The sequence below is a fragment of the Macrobrachium nipponense genome, chromosome 36 (assembly GCF_015104395.2).
Source record: "Macrobrachium nipponense isolate FS-2020 chromosome 36, ASM1510439v2, whole genome shotgun sequence".
NCBI classification, from domain to species: Eukaryota; Metazoa; Arthropoda; class Malacostraca; order Decapoda; family Palaemonidae; genus Macrobrachium; species Macrobrachium nipponense.
This window is the reverse complement of record NC_087220.1, coordinates 46,358,238-46,375,552: the sequence shown is the minus strand read 5'-3', so window position 1 is coordinate 46,375,552 and position 17,315 is coordinate 46,358,238.

Below are 17,315 nucleotides of genomic sequence, written 5' to 3'. Positions count from 1 at the left end.
CGGTCAGAGGGATCAACCATCGATCCCTCCCCGAGATGGTTGTGCTGACGTATCAGCGCAATGACCTCTGCAAAAAACCTCTGTATTTCAGGGATGACTGTGTCCTGAGGCAATGGACCGTCAGATCGATCCAGGCCGAGAATCTCCCGAGACGAACTCCTCTAATCACTTGAGCATGTATGTCCGGTCCCAAAACCGAACCAGGCTCATAGGCTCTCATGGCTGGAATGTTAGGAGCACACTTTCGCCGGTCACACCTGTTTGCCTCACTCCTCCTGGTGTATCCGAAGAGGTTGAAGGGACAGGGAGGTAGACCTTACGCTCCTACCCTGTCTACCAGCAAAACCAGTAAGCTGTGAGGACTGCAGACGATCGAAAAGAAAAATTTTTCTATAATTGGCACCACAAAAGCAAACTACCGATCAACTACCCTTGAGTCCATTGTTTATAAGCACCTTTAACCTAGTTTAAACTCCAACACTTCGTCATCTCCTCTCTCTCTGGCGTGAGGTTTACGTTGTATGCAAACCTTACCGTTTATAGTCACTCAGCTCTTTCCTTCTTTATGAATAGGTAGTTTTCTTATCATTCTCTTTTTTAATGTTCTGATTATTTTTTTTTATTTTATTGTAATTTTAATTTCTATTGTAATTTTTAAGTTTATTTTAATGTTGAATTTCAATTGCAGACTGATGATGTGTTGGTGACAACATGAAAGTTGTTCTTAATAAAACACATGTACATGACTGTCGTCTGATTGGACACCTCTTCCATTTATATATATATATATATAATATATATATATATATATATATATATATATATATATATATATATATATATATATGTATATGTATGTATATGTATATATGTATATGTATATTGTATATACATATATGTATATATGTGTGTGTATATATATGTATATGTATGTATGTATATATATATATATATATATATATATTATATATATATAATATATATATATATATATATATTATACATATATATATATATATATATATATATATATATGAATATGTATATAGTATATCAAATGTATATATGTATACTTATATATATATATATAAAATATATATATATATATATATATATATCTATATATTATATATATATATGTATGTATATGTATGTATATATATATATATATATATTATATATATATATCTATATCTATATATATATATATATATATAAAAAATATATATATATATATATATATATTATATATATATGTATGTATGTATGTATATATATAATATTATAACTATTATATATATATGTATGTGTATGTATATGTATATATATATATAATCTTTATATATATATATAATGTATGTATGTATGTATATATATATATATCTATATATATATATATCATCTATATATATATATATATATATATATATATATATATAATATATATATATATATGAATATATATATATATAATATATATAAATTACACATATATACAGTAGAGCCTCGGTTCTCGACGATAATTTGTTCCAGAAGGAGCGTCGAAATACGATTATTTCGAGAACTGAATCAGTTTTTCCCATAAGAAAATAACTGTGGAAAATGGATAATCCGTTCTTGACCATCAGTTATTACCCTAACCTTGCCTTTTTATACAATACATTACATGTAAATTACAACTAAATAAGTTAAAAGTTAAATAAATATCATGTTAAACGTATATTTATAATTTTAAATGTATAATAAACAGTATAAAAGAAAACTGGCCTGCATCCAACCGATTGTTGACCAAGCGCCATAGGCTAAGGCTACCTAGGTGATTATAAGTAGAATGTAGTGTAGTGGGTAGGCATAAAACTGTTGCTAACATAATAAAAACATTGAAAAGCAAGTCTAATTATTACAGTAAATTAATAAACTATTAAAATTAAACCCAATTTATATTTATCAAAACTTACGAAAATTTGCCTACAGTAAGTCGGCATTTAAGGATGTAAACAAACCATAGCGTAGAAACGTTTGCATTCGATATTAATCTATGGTAAATCTTATATGAAGTCGACTACAATACTGTACACAAAATTGCTTGAAAATTATCTTTCAGTAAATGTTATGATACTAACGATTTTGTTTCATAAATGTTCTTATAAAAAAGGTGCGTCTTTTAACGGCAAATTGTCCAATATCAGGGCTGGTTTCAAGCTTATTGGACTTTGACAATTATTATGGTACTGCATGGTACATATATACGTACGTACGTATAAGTAAAAGAATCTTCTTAATTTCTATAATTACTATACCATTACGTACCAGCATTAATATCAAGCTAACCTCTTTTTTTACGAGGACGCTTATCGTAAACCAAGCATACAGATTGCGTTCGTTACCGCGCACGCGTTACATCTGTAACATTGACGTCTTTTTTACACTAGACATAAAAGAATCGTCTTAATTTCTATAATTATTCTATACCATAGCGGCTTCTCTGATTTAAGCTAAGGCTAACCTCCTCTTTACCAGCAAGCTTAACAAAGCTTAAGATTGCGTTCGCTACCGAACGGCACACGTTAATTATGTAAAAGTGGTTTCACTACCAAATCTCACACGTAAACAATGACGTATTTTTACAGTAGACATAAAAGAATCTTCTTAATTTCTATAATTAATGTATACCGTAGCGGCTTCTGAGTTAAGCTAAGGCTAACCTCTTCTTTACCGGCAAGCTTAAAAGCTTAGATTGCGTTGCTACCGAACCGAAACATGTTACGTATGTAACTGGTTTCACTACGAAATCTTACACGTAAACATTGACGTATTACAGTATGACATAAAAGATTCGTCTTAATTTCTTAATTACTACGCACTTAATATGGCATAAGCGGCTTCTCTGATTAAGCTATGGCTAACCTCTTCTTTACCGGCAAGCTAACAAAGCTTAAAGATTGCATTCGCTACCCGAAAACCGCACATGTAACCTACGTACGTAACATTGCCTTCACTCCAAACTAACACTTTAATACGTATTGCATTTGCTACTGAAACGCGCGCCTCAAGTGTGAGCATGATTTTTAGAATAGGTCTACGCTTGAAAAAAAAATCAAAATCAACAAGGGTGCTTGATTAAATCTTTTTTCGCTCATCACTTCATGCAGAGGAGAGGATAGATGAAACTTAAGGTTTAATTTGGAGTTGGAAATGATGGAAAACATTTGAAGAGGGAAAACGCGAGATGCCATGTAAACACTTTCCATTATTTCAGAGATTAACAATAGCAAAAGGTTAGAACATAGATAGCCAGTAGTAATGTTGGGACCCATGATGAATCAAAAGGTAACTGCGTATAGAGTTGATACCACCGAAAAAGCAAACGAAATGCGCGCAAGGTGTACGAGACACGACACGTTTGAATGTTTGTAAACAATAGCTGCGTACTTTAAACAATGCTGAGTGGCGTCACCAGTGTTATCAACCGTTTTGCAAAAAAAAAAAAAAAAAAAAAATAAATTATGCTAGTCGGTCCAAGCAAGAATTTATGCCAAATATGGTGCAATTTTGTGCCAGAATTATGCTATTAATCTATCATTATCTTTTTCTCTAATACATTTGAGCTAAAACGACAATGTAATGGAAATTTAAATTATTTATATATTAGGTGCAAATGATACAAAGTTACGAAACAGACAATATTATAACTAATAATTTGATGGTCTTTACATGTTAGCAAACTCGAAATAAAACACCATTTTTCTTTAATAGATCACATCGCAATCACTAGAAATACTATTTGATATGCAATCACTAGTATACTATTTGACAAATGTGTGATCACACATACAAATATGGAGAAAAACACAAATTTTACTTATTACTGCATCATTATCATGCACACCGAGAACCATTTTTCTTTAACAGGTCACACACACAATTAATAAACACTTGAAAATGTGTGAAAAACAAATTACTTTTGTTCAAATATAACATTTTGATATTTACTGAAAAATTAAAACTAAAAAAAAAAAGTAACAAACAAACAGTCTCTACTCGAGAAGAATAGCATACGTACTTATTACTGATCATTATCATGCCATGAGCACCATTTTCTTTAACAGATCACATACACAATGAATAAATACTTGAAAATTATGTGAAAATCACTTCAGACATAATTAAAATTTTGATATCTACTGAAAAAAATAAAACTTAAAAAAGGAAAAAAAGTAATTCTTTACTCGTGAAGAAAAAACATTAACACTTTACTGACCGTTTGTCATGCCACTGGTGGGTATTTATTTATATTTGCAAAACAAATTTAACATTCCTTAGTTGGGTTCTTCAAACTTAGCAATTAACTCATTTGTTTTAGTGCGCTGTGCTTTTGAGGCAATTTCACTATGAAGATACATATTATTCACTATAGCTGTGTATGAAATTGAGGAATTTTCTGCATTTTTATTTAAAATTTTAGTGAAAATACATTTCTAAAATTGGTACTAAAACCCTAAGTGTGAAAGAAATTATGCTAAGCTCCAATTCTTGGGTTTCAAATTATGCTAAAAAAACATGAAATTATGCTACATTTGGTAGCACTGGATGACGCAAACTAGCGGCGGTTAGCGGAAACAGTTTTGTTTACAAACATATGGTCTAGGGTCGGAAACTGGTTTTTGGTTGAAAACAGATACAAAAGTTTATTGGAAATTTAGTGGCGAAATCCGATTATGTCGAGTTCTAATACGGTCCTGAACCGGGTCTCTACTGTACATATATATGTATATATGAAATATATATATAAATGTATAATATAAATGTATATATATATATACATACATATATACATATACATATACATATATATATATATATATATATATATATATATATATATATATATATATACATTTTACACACATATATCATATATATATACATATAACATATATATATATATATACATATATATATATACTTAATTATACATATATATATACATATATATATGTTAGGAAACAACAAGATTCTGTCTAGTATATAGCTAGGAAAATTTAATTAGGAAAACCACTGGTAGAATATATGGTGAAAGTAGAGTGATGAAGGATCTACCAGAAGTTAAGGTAGAAAAGGGACTAGATGTGTACAGCATAAGACTGCACGAATAGCAGTTTTGTAAACCAGACCAAAACATTGGCACTTGTTTTTGAAAACAGTAAAATGCAAACCGCACCAGAAAATATGAACTTTGACTCCTTCAGTGGGTGGTTACTGTCAAGGGACGAAACCAATCAAACTAATCTGGAGGTGGCACCGGAAGTAAGGAAAGCCATTCATGAAGAAGTAGGATGTGTCCTAGAGGATAGTTAAGGAGGAGCTAATTGAAACAGTTAGGTCCAAACTTCATTTGAAGTAAGAGAGAAAGACAGTCAAGAACCAGTCCTTATACGGGGAGGCTGTGTTTCCTTCTCACTCTGTTCCATTTTAGTGTGATAGTGTTGTCAATCAATAGTGTGAACTTTGTGCTTTATTTTAATTAATAAGAAAAATAATAAGTAAGTGGTGTTTAATTTGCCCAATATCCCAAGGATTCCAACCCATGCCCAAGCCAATAAAATCCTCCTGAGAGACATAGTGAAAAAGAATTAAATAATCTAAATGTTCCAATGAGAAAAGAAACTCAACCGTAACAGCAATAAATGAAGGTTAGCCCATATGACAAATAACCTTTCAAACATTCCCGTAACAACGAAGAGAACCAGAACTCGTAAGTACGCCACGCAAACATAACGAAGAGAAATAAAAAATAAATACCCGTCACATATATATATATGTAATAATTACATATATATTAGATTTACAAGATCTGTAAATATAAACCAATGACCTGGGTCATGGCATTAGGAGGTTCTACGTGACCAAAGCAGACCTAGATTACGCTATGCGCTGTCTGCAGTAGCCTGATCTAGCTCTAAGCTTTGTCAACATTTTTATGTTATGATAACTTTGCAACAAACTTTTTCAAAAATTCCATGGGAAGCGGTTGACCTGTTAACCTACGCCGGAAACTTTGTAACTTCCGAGCCGGCGGACTACGTTATGTTTTTATATTGAATTGCTGAGATAGCTAATGTTCCGCTATCGACGCGATGCTTTAGAAATGGCAGTTCCACGCCAACGATCAAACATATCGGTCGTCCGACCGAGCTGCATCTCCTAGTATGGGAGTTACAGAATAAAGTTGTTATCTTGTTCAACTTGCCTGTTTGAATCATCTCCTCTAGTCAAGAAGGAACCTCTCTACTAAGATATCCAAGGGAGATGAGAGGAACCAAAAAATACTTACGAATGACAGTCGTAAGGAGAACACAAAAAGTCTATCGCCAAGCGATAAGACTTAGATGTGGTGGCAGCGTATAACAAAGAATATTATTAACAAGACCCATATCAGCCGACCGAAGGTCTACAAGAACTAACTTCCACCTTCAACATCAAACTAAACAGAGGAAACGGGATCTTCAATCAAACGCAACAGTTTTTATGAAGACGCAACTATGTCCTTCATCGAGAGGAATACAAGCATTTAACACCGACGCTTTGAGCAACTGTTGTCACTTATCTTCGAGAATCTACACCGGACGAGAGCAGCATCGAACATCAACGGAAAGAAGAAAACAAACACAGGGAACATCACCCGGATCCACAGAGCAAGGAGGCAAGGACGGACTGTGACGTCATCAATCTTGGACTTCCCCACGCATCGGGCACCGACGAGAAGACCGTGACGTCATCACGACTTCCGACGCGAGACGTAGACAGGAACTGAGACGTCATCCCATGTCAACAATCCTTCGCAATATAATCTGGAGCTAAGTACCATTTTCATCTATTCAGGTCTTTTCCTCAGTGAAGTGTTGTCATCAAGAGTCGATCATCCAGTATTCTGGGGGCGAGTTGTTCGCCATATTAATCTTCCTTCATTACAGAATCAATCTTCAACTACGAGGTTCTCGCCCGCAGATTAATTTTTTTTGGGTTTTTCTCTTCTCGTTGTCATTAACCATTTCTTGCAGGAATTCTCCGTATAATATTTATCATATCTGTATTTTTGTATCTTTTGGGGAATTTTCCTATTATTATAACACACTTATACAGTACATTGCTTATGCGTTTACGTAGTGGTCGAGTGTACTCTTATAGATATTTTGATAGGATTGCAAGGAATAGAAGTGATAAGAAAAAAGTGAAAGCCGAAATGGCAACTACTCCGGCTGGCAACCCCATGTGGTGACTCTCGTTAGCGCGAGGTCAGCGAATGTCCCTTTTCAAGGTCGGGTCAATGGGTTCCTGCCTCAAAATGTTGAGGCATGGATCTCATCTGTAGACGCTCATTTAAAAGCAAAAAGCATCACAGACCCAGCAGTACAATTACAGGAGGCCAAGAGCTTCATTGACTTTGCAAAAGGTGACGCAGTGCGTTATTCTAATTGGGGGGGTTTCTTTCCAAGAGGCGCTTACATGGGACGAGTTCAAAATTAGATTCGATGTTACGTGCCGTGTATGGGGGTGAAGAGGCTTTAGATGTAGTATTGGCATTGAGAAAATATCCTTAACCAAGCCTCCATGACTCAGCTCAATGTTGTCGAGCGGGGCGGCGCTAATTGCCGACCGGCTAAATGATATCAGGATAGTTTAAGTAACTCCGGGTGGGTTGCGGGTGCTAAATCAAAGTGAAAGATTTTATCCGTTTGATCTACCTTACGTCTATCACTGCAATGTTGCCTGAAGCGTTAGTACGGTGTTTTGATAAAAAAATTGCAGCCCGACAGTACGGAATTAGATGTGTATAAACAAATAAAAAAACACATGTCTAAATGTACCGACCTAGATCCTTCGCTCATTCAAGTTTTTTTGCAAAAAATTATAACAACGCCACAACAAGTAAATGTGGTACATAATAATAATCAGTTGCAGGGATGGTTTGTTATACTGTAAACGACCAGGTCACATGATTACAGACTGTCGGACGCGTTTTTGTCAATACACAATAGTTCAACTCATTCATATAACCGTTGCTACTCGTGGAATCAACAGCAGAATGCTACAAACACGCAACCAGTTGCCAGTGCAAATAAAAAGAAGGGTACCTCAGTACTATAAGAAGAAACAACCAAACGGAAAATTCTGCACAAACAGCAGAAACAAACAAAATCGTGCTTCAGGTACCTCTGTTCCTGGGCCGTTCTAGCCAGAACCTCGCAAGGGCAAGCGAATTTTCAGGGTGTGATAAAACAAAACAAATACCACGTAGTTCACTCCAAGGGGGGTGGGAAACGGGCAGGTGTTGGGTCATCAATAATATCAACATCTTTTGTATCAAATAATCAGTTTAATCATTTATCAGATCATTGTGAGACAATTGATTTTCCTATGAAACACACGGCCGAATCAAAAAAATCTGTAGGTTCCCGTAGATTTGCAACAAATTCATGCAATTATTAGTCAAAACGAGTTGCGACCACCTTACATGCAGTAAATTTGGACCATAAGTCATTCACTTGTTCTTTGATTCGGTAGTCCACGTAATATAATGGATTTAAGGACTCATCATTTACTCTTTTCAAATTTCCCTAGAGAAAAGTCCGGAATAAGGCTCTCAGGCATTGGGAATAATGAATTAATGTTGTGGGCGTAACTCATGTACAGTACAAGGTCGTAAGCGCAACGTTTGCTGATACCTTTGTCGTTGTACAAAACATTAATATGTATCCCGCAGTAATTATCGGATACCCGTCTATGGGCACTCAAAATATTATCTTAGCACCTGCAAAACACGGCGTGTATATCAAAGGGAAATTCTATAGGTCTTCTAATACCCTAAAATCAGTTTTAGATAATAAAGAGACAGACAGAGTTGTCACTTACATTACGGAACCAATCACCTGTCTCATGAAACCAAGAAATAATACAGGCAACCCAACAGAACTCTCGCTCACCCGTAATATCAGCTTGCACGCAAACTCTCGAGCCTAACGTATAACTTTTACTCGTATGATAAACATCGTGTTTGGAGACTTGTTGGGAGATATCCTACATGCCTACATGGATGACTTAGTAATCTTTTTCCAAACACATTAGAAGAATATTTACGTATATTGGAGTTAGTGTTACAAAGATTAAGGCAGCATAATTTAAGGGTAAAGATAAGTAAGTGTGAATTTTTTAAAACAGAACTAGTCTATCTAGGTTTCACGGTTTCTAGTGAAGGTCTTAAAGTCGTCCACGATAAGGTGTCGGCTATCCGTAACTTTCCGATACCTTACTAACGTCAAGGGAATACAGCAATTTTTAGGATGCAGCGGATACTATCGCCGCTTCATCCGCTACTACTCAATCATAGCCGCCTCCCCTAACCGATCTTATAAAAAAGGGCGTAGATTTCGTATGGTCTGAAATTCATCAACTGGCGTTCGATAAATTGAAAGATGAACTGTGTAGTTCTCCTATCTTGAAATTTCCTGACTTCGGTAAGGAAGTTTTTCCTCATAGCAACAGACGCCTCAGACCTAGGAGTAGGTGGGGTATTGCTTCAACAATATGATAAACAGTTTTTTCCCTATAGCTTTTTATTCACGTAAACTGAGACCTTCCGAAAGTAAAATATGCAGTAATAGACAAGGAAGGGCTTCGCTATTGTTAATTCACTCGTGCACTTTAAATTCATAATATACGGTTATCCCGTCAAGGTTCTCACTGATCATAAGCCCCTAACCGACTTCTTTAAAGGCTTTAGTCACAGCCCCAAGCGAACTCGGTGGCACATGATCATCAGGACTTTGGCGCGAGGATCGGGTATTTACCTGGGAAAGCAAATATCATTGCTGACGCATTACACGCAACCCCTCTTCATCTTGTACCGAGCCATTAGCTGAATTAATAGATATCTCAACCTCCACGCCCGTTGTTAAAACTATATCTGAACAGGAAGATCTGGCTGGAGTTCTGAACTATTACAGACGGAACAACGAAAAGATCCGCAAATAGAAAAAATCATCATTGCGTTAACGGAAATCCGAAGGAAAAAGAATACCTAAAGTATAAGCAGCAGAATTATATCCTACAGGACAATATCCTGTGTAGATCCGTGACGAGGAAAACCCGCAACACACCGCAGTTGAATAACAACCAGGTGGTGGTGCCTATCTCACTCATACCCACTGTCTTAAAGTGGTTGCATGAAAATCCACTGCACGGACACCCGGGTTATACCTTGATGTCACAGAAAGCCAAATCCTTATTTTATTAGCATACGATGCTTACAGATATAAAAAAGCACATAGCAAATTGTCGCACTTGTCAAGAATCAAAGGGCACACGAAGACACCTGTCAGCCTAGGAGCTTACCCCGTGCCAAATCAACCCTTTGAAAGAGTACATTTAGATTTATTAACAGGATTTTTACGAGTCAGACAGAGGAAATAAGCACCTCCTAGTAATTATAGACGCTTTGACTCGATATACAGAACTTATAGCGCTTAAAACAAAACCGCGGTCGAGTGCGCTAGGAAGTTTTACGAGTGCTACATTTGTAAACATGGAATTTCCACACATCATTATCTCAGACTCGGGCGGGGGGAGTTCAATAATCCATTTCCTTAAACCCTTCCTTTGTGGCGAATTCCTTTGTATAAAAGAAAACTCAATACATGATCTATCACCCAGAGTCTAATTGGGGCTAGTGGCAAAGGGCAAAATCGTTAAGGTTTTGGGTTAAAAACATTTTAAGGGTCACCTTAGGGGGGGCAGATCCCAACTGGGAGATTGCCCTAACCTGTCGGTCCTCACCGCCCTTAATCACTCGTATCATGTGTCTATTCAAATGACCACCACACCCCCCCGAGGCACTGTACGGTATCCCGGCCCGACGCCCTTTCCACATCTTAAAGCCTACAACTAATTTATCAAATCCTCTAAAGGATGTTATGGATGCAAGCATAAGTCGATATAATTAATCGTAAGAATTTAGAAGAAGCACAGATCATAATGAAAAAAATCATGATAAAATAGCTAAGCCAACTAGAAACATATGCCGTGGGCGATCAGGTATACCTACAAGTATACGTACGTAAAGGTTTAAATTATAAACTGACACCTAAGTTTGAAGGTCCGTTTAACATTTTAGAAAATTTAACGGCCAATAGAGTTAGGGTTCAAATGTAATCCAAACCCACTGATGTGAGAATAGTCCCATTGGCACATATCAGAATCTAAGAAGGGTAGATGAGTGAAAAATGGTTGTATTTATGAAACTTGTATAATATTTATATATATATATCTATTAATCTATTGTATGTAAACCTATTCTTTTACGCGAGTTATTACATATGTTTTACTCATTGCAGGTTTCAAAAATGAATCTGTTATTGTTAGGAGTGATTATGTGTATTCAGACATCTTTGTTGTATGGAAAGAGCGCTAGGACGAAAGAAATAAAATTTAATCATGGCTCGATTATCGAGAGAATCGATGATGTATTCATCGTGTCAAATAATATTGTTATCGAAGTAGATATGCACGCTATTTTCTTGCCTGAAGATGACGTCCTTAACTTAAAGAATGACCTGATGAGGTTTGGTATTTCCCTTAAGGAAATGCACGAACGTAATTTTCATGCTAACTCAGAGATTTCACTAGCTCAAACACTAAGCGCTCGCGGAAATGTTGTCTTATGACATACAAAATAAAACCGCCGAGGCAGAAGAACCCGCTCATGACCTGCTGATGTGGTCTGTGCGGCACAATACTCTTGAACGCCGCAACCCGCGCTTATTCTAGCTGGACTAACATCTTAGGATCAGTTGCGAATCTAGGCTTAGGAATCTCAAATCGCCTCAAGATAAATAATCAAATAAAAGAATTGAGTTTTTGCAACACAAAACAGAACTGGCCTTATCTGAACTTCGCAGCCAGTTATCTTCGATCAATCAAATAATGAGTATCGTTAATGAACATTCAAATAATATCGATCAGGTCATGGAAGTTCAACATTTGCTGGCTACTTTAGCTTACTATAGTTCGAAAATAGATCATATCCGTGTGAAAATATCACATTTTATTGAAAAGTCAAAAGATTACGTAGAAGCAATTACGTTAGCAACAAAGGGTGTGTTATCTCCTCACCTCATGCCTATTAAAGATCTGACGTTAACTTTGAAAAACGGACGGGAGAAGCTAGGTTATATTCCTTTATTAGATGCCCTAAAGTAGAATTCTATTATAGCCTAATATCAGTCAGCGTTTGAAAATTATAGAATTATGATCACAATTCCTTTTGATTCTTCCGATCTTGGCAATCATACAAATAGCACCGTTTCCTACTTTCATGACGAATAACCTCAAATCCAGTAATATCCAATTTAAGGCGGGCATGTACTGATTTCTTCTGATAAGAAATCATTTACAATCATTAAAGACTTAGATAAACTCACTCACTGTTCAGAAGCCATGAATAATAAAATTTGTACAGCTGACTCTTGAATTCTATCCTATATCAAACGATTCATGTGAGTTAGACATAGTGCTAAACGGCTCTCTCTCTCATACAAGCGAAGGTTGTCTGGGGAAACTTTATCCCTTTTACGGTAATAAATTCAATTACAGGATGAATAATGGTTTCCTGATCCGTTATGATAAGCGGATTCAACTCGTGTGTCCGTACAGTACCACCGCCCATGCCCCTATCTTCGTAGCAGCCGATTGTACGGGGACATCTACAAACTATACCGTCAGAGGGGTCAACACGATAATACGTGAGAAGGCGATTTCGCGAACTACACGTGGCTTCCACAATCGTCCCATCACTACCTCTCCCATACAACGCGCGAGTAGCTCATCGTTTGAGCAACTGGCTGAGATGACCCACGCGTCATCGACTTATGCAGTGGAGAAAATCTTCGCTACTACATTCTGCTAGCCGTGTTCAGCGTGACGGCCATATTGGTTATCGCCGTCAACATCTTCGCGATAGACTTTTTTGTGTTCTCCTTACGACTGTCATTCGTAAGTATTTTTTGGTTCCTCTCATCTCCCTTGGATATCTTAGTAGAGAGGTTCCTTCTTGACTAGAGGAGATGATTCAAACAGGCAAGTTGAACAAGATAACAACTTTATTCTGTAACTCCATACTAGGAGATGCAGCTCGGTCGGACGACCGATATGTTTGATCGTTGGCGTGGAACTGCCATTTCTAAGCATCGCGTCGATAGCGGAACATTAGCTATCTCAGCAATTCATATAAAAAACTACGTAGTCCGCCGGCTCGGAAGTTACAATTTGTTTCCGGGCGTAGGTTAACAGGTCAACCGCTTCCCATGGAAGTTGTTGTGGCAAAGTTATCATAAACATAAAAATGTTGACAAAGCTTTAGAGCTAGATCAGGCTACTGCAGACAGCGCATAGCGTAATCTAGGTCTGCTTTGGTCACGTAGAACCCTCCTAATGCCATGACCCCAGGTCATTGGTTTATATTTACAGATCTTGTAAATACTAATATATATGTAATTATTACATTAGGCTCGGACTGCTACCTATTCAAGCCTTGAATAACAAAAAAAATTACTTTAAACATTGTTCATAGGAGCACAACGTAAACCAAAAGGCATACGCAAAAATTCATAATGTCCCCTGGCTGTGCTGAAGGCAGTGTATGGGATACTCTCTTGTTCCAACAGAATCTGATGAAATCCTTTTAGTAAGTCTAGGCTTGTGAAATATTTATTCTGGCCTAGTAAGGATAGGATATCATCGGTACATGGTACTGGAATCTGTCAGGGATTGTTTCTTCATTTAAAACGACGAAAATCTACGCATATCCGCCAAGTTCGATCTTTTTTCGGTACTACTATTAACGGAAAATTATAAGGGCGTTTGATTTCCTAATGACTCCTTCTTTAAACATTTTACCTACTTCCTCTGTTATCTCATTCTGAAATTTCATAGGAAGTCGGTACAAAGGTACATTGATTACTTTCTGTTTGTCCTTGAGCCTTATTTGATGCTCGATGACATCCGTTTTTCCTAAGGTTCCATCCGTAGTGGAAAAACATCTGATATTTAGTTAACAGATTCAAAAATTCTGCTGAATTTTTTCTTCTTGAATGTCCTTATTGATTTTGTTCTTTATAGATTGCAAAAGGGGTTCATCCGCAACTGATTGAGCGTGATTTATCTCAGCTACGGTAAGAATGCGATGTTTATAAACTTCGGCATCCAAGATATGTTGATTTTTTGTGGATTACTAAAGTGGTATTCAAATGATTACAGACTTCGATGTTACATTGTTGTTGTGAGCCGACTGTATAAACGGCTTGTGTGACGGATAATCCGTGTGTTTTCAGAGTTTCGGAAAGGATTAATGTTTCAGATCCTGGCAAGGTTCTCTTACACGCACTAATATATTTGAAGTTACGTTAGGATCGAGAGTTTGCGTGCAAGCTGATATTACGGGTGAGCGAGTTATCTGTTGGGTTGCCTGTATTATTTCTTGGTTTCATGAGACAGGTGATTGGTTCCGTAATATAATTGACAACTCTGTCTGTCTCTTTATTATCTAAAACTGATTTTAGGGTATTAGAAGACCTATAGATTTCCCTTTGAATACACGCCGTGTTTTGCAGGTGCTAAGATAAAGATTTTTGATGCCCATAGACGGGTATCCGATAATTACTGCGGGATACATATTAATGTTTTGTACAACGACAAAGGTATCAGCAAACGTGCGCTTACCGACCTTGTACTGTACATGAGTTTATATACATATATACACACACATTTATATATTTATATATGAATATATATATATATATATATATATACACTATATATATTATATACAGGCGGTCCCCGGCTTCCGACGGGTCCGGCTTACGACATTCCGAGGTTACGACACTTTTTCTTAAATATTCATTGAAAAATCCGCCCTGGGTTACAACACTTGTTCCGAGGTTACGACGCTGACGCTTCCGACGCTCCGAGTTTACGACGCTTTTAAAAAACGCATACTATGATAAGAATCCTTTATAGTTTAGCACAGTTTTCTCTCTCTCTCTCTCTCTCTCTCTCTTTGTATTTTCCAACGAAAATAATCACTAATTAGTGTATTTTGATGTTTATTTTCATGACTAAATACATTTCATAAAATATAAAATAAATCAGACTGCGATCATGAAGCCAACAAATATGTATGTATTTTTTAGAATTCTTCTGTTTTAAAATTACGTTACGTTACGTATATGTTTCATTATAGCTTTCAGTAACTCGGTATCTCCATAAAAATAATAATTCTCTCTCTCTCTCTCTCTACTACAAAGATGTGTTTTTTTTTTTATGATAATGATGTTTACTATTTTCAAATATAATATTAATATAGCAATAATATCAATTCATTAAAGAAAATATAGTGAATTAGTAAGATTTTAGCTTATAATTTAAAAAATTATGGAAGAATGAAGAAAATCCCAGTCTTCTTCAAGTAACTTCCAGTAACCTTTCCTCAAGATCCAGGTACTAAAACTGTCAGATATATCAAGTTGTGACAGCCAGGAGGGGGAAGGGGGAAGAGCTGCAGTGTTGCAATCACGTGGTGTTTTCTCTCTCTCTCTCTCTCTCTCTCTCTCTCTCTCTCTAATAATAATAATAATAATAATAATAACTGTAATTACAAAATACATATGTGATAGTATTTTAAAGAAATACAATACGTACTAATCTATCCATGTCTCTCTCTCTCTCTCTCTCTCTCTCTAATAATAATAATAATAATAATAACTGTAATTACAAAATTCCATATGTGATAGTATTTTTAAAGAAATACAATACGTACTAATCTATTCCATGTCTCTCTCTCTCTCTCTCTCTCTCTCTCTCTCTCTCTCTCTCTCTCTCTCTCTCTCTCTCTCTCTCCGAGATGAAAGAATTTTTATGGTACTAGTATGTAAAATGTTTATTGATAATTTCAGTTATTTAATAATAATAATAATAATAATAATAATAATAATAATAATAATAATAATAATAATAATAATAGTAATAATAATAAAACTTTAATTACAAAATTCATAATGGTCGTATTTTAAAGAGATGAAAATGACCTTTCCATTCCACTTGTAAGGATAATTCCTCTTTCTTACTGAGATGAGAGAATTTTTATGGTAGATGCACATGTTTATATTATAATAATAATAATAATAGAAGTAGTAATAATACGATAACTAATTTCAAAAGAAAATTCTTCCCTTTGTCTTTTTCTGTATCAATTTCCCTAACTCAACTCGAGTGACACTCAAGAGCTCTCTCTCTCTCTCTCTTACTGAGATGAGATCATTTTCATGGACATGTATGTAATAAGTTTATCATTAATATTTTCCAATAATAACTAAGTACAAAATTCATATCTGAGTATTTCAAATACAATAATCATTCCATTTCTCTCTTAAATACTGTAAGGACAACTCTCTCTCTCCACAAGATACTTGTCATACATTTGGTGTTTCTATTTCTTCCTTTTATCTCTCTTGCTATCAGCAAAAGAATTGATAGACAAACATAATTGCACAGTCCTCTCTTTCTCTCTTCTCTGGAGAAATATATGTATTTATGGGAGGGGGAAAAAAGTTGCCTACAGACGTTCAATCTAAAGGTCTCTCTCTCTCTCTCTCTCTCTCTCATATATATACAATATATGTATCTATACTATGTATATATACATATATGTATATATACATATATGTATATATACATAGTATATATATATATATATATATATATATATATATATATATATATATATATATATATATATATATATATATATATATATATATATATATATATATATATATATATATATATATATATATATTAATAATATATATATATATATATATACAGTCGGCGCAAAAAAAAAACTAACGCCCACTACATTTGTAAACAGATCATAGCAATGATATAAAAAAAGGAAAATAAAAGGGAAAATTTTAGTTCACTTATATTTTTTTCAATACTTAGACATTTCTCCATTATTTTGAGTACAGCTTTTAACCTTCTTGGCATTGAATGTGCTAAATCTTTGAAATATTGTGCATCCATGTCTTCAAACCAAATTTACGGATGGCATCCTTCAATTTGGGGAGGGACGTTTTCTCATCTGCTAGTGCCTTCAGTTTCCGTTTCATGTATGCCCAGCAATTTTCAATTGGCTTTAAATCTGTGAATTGCCTGGCCAGTCCAATTTCTGAATATTAAATTCCTTAAGAAGGTTTGTGACCTTG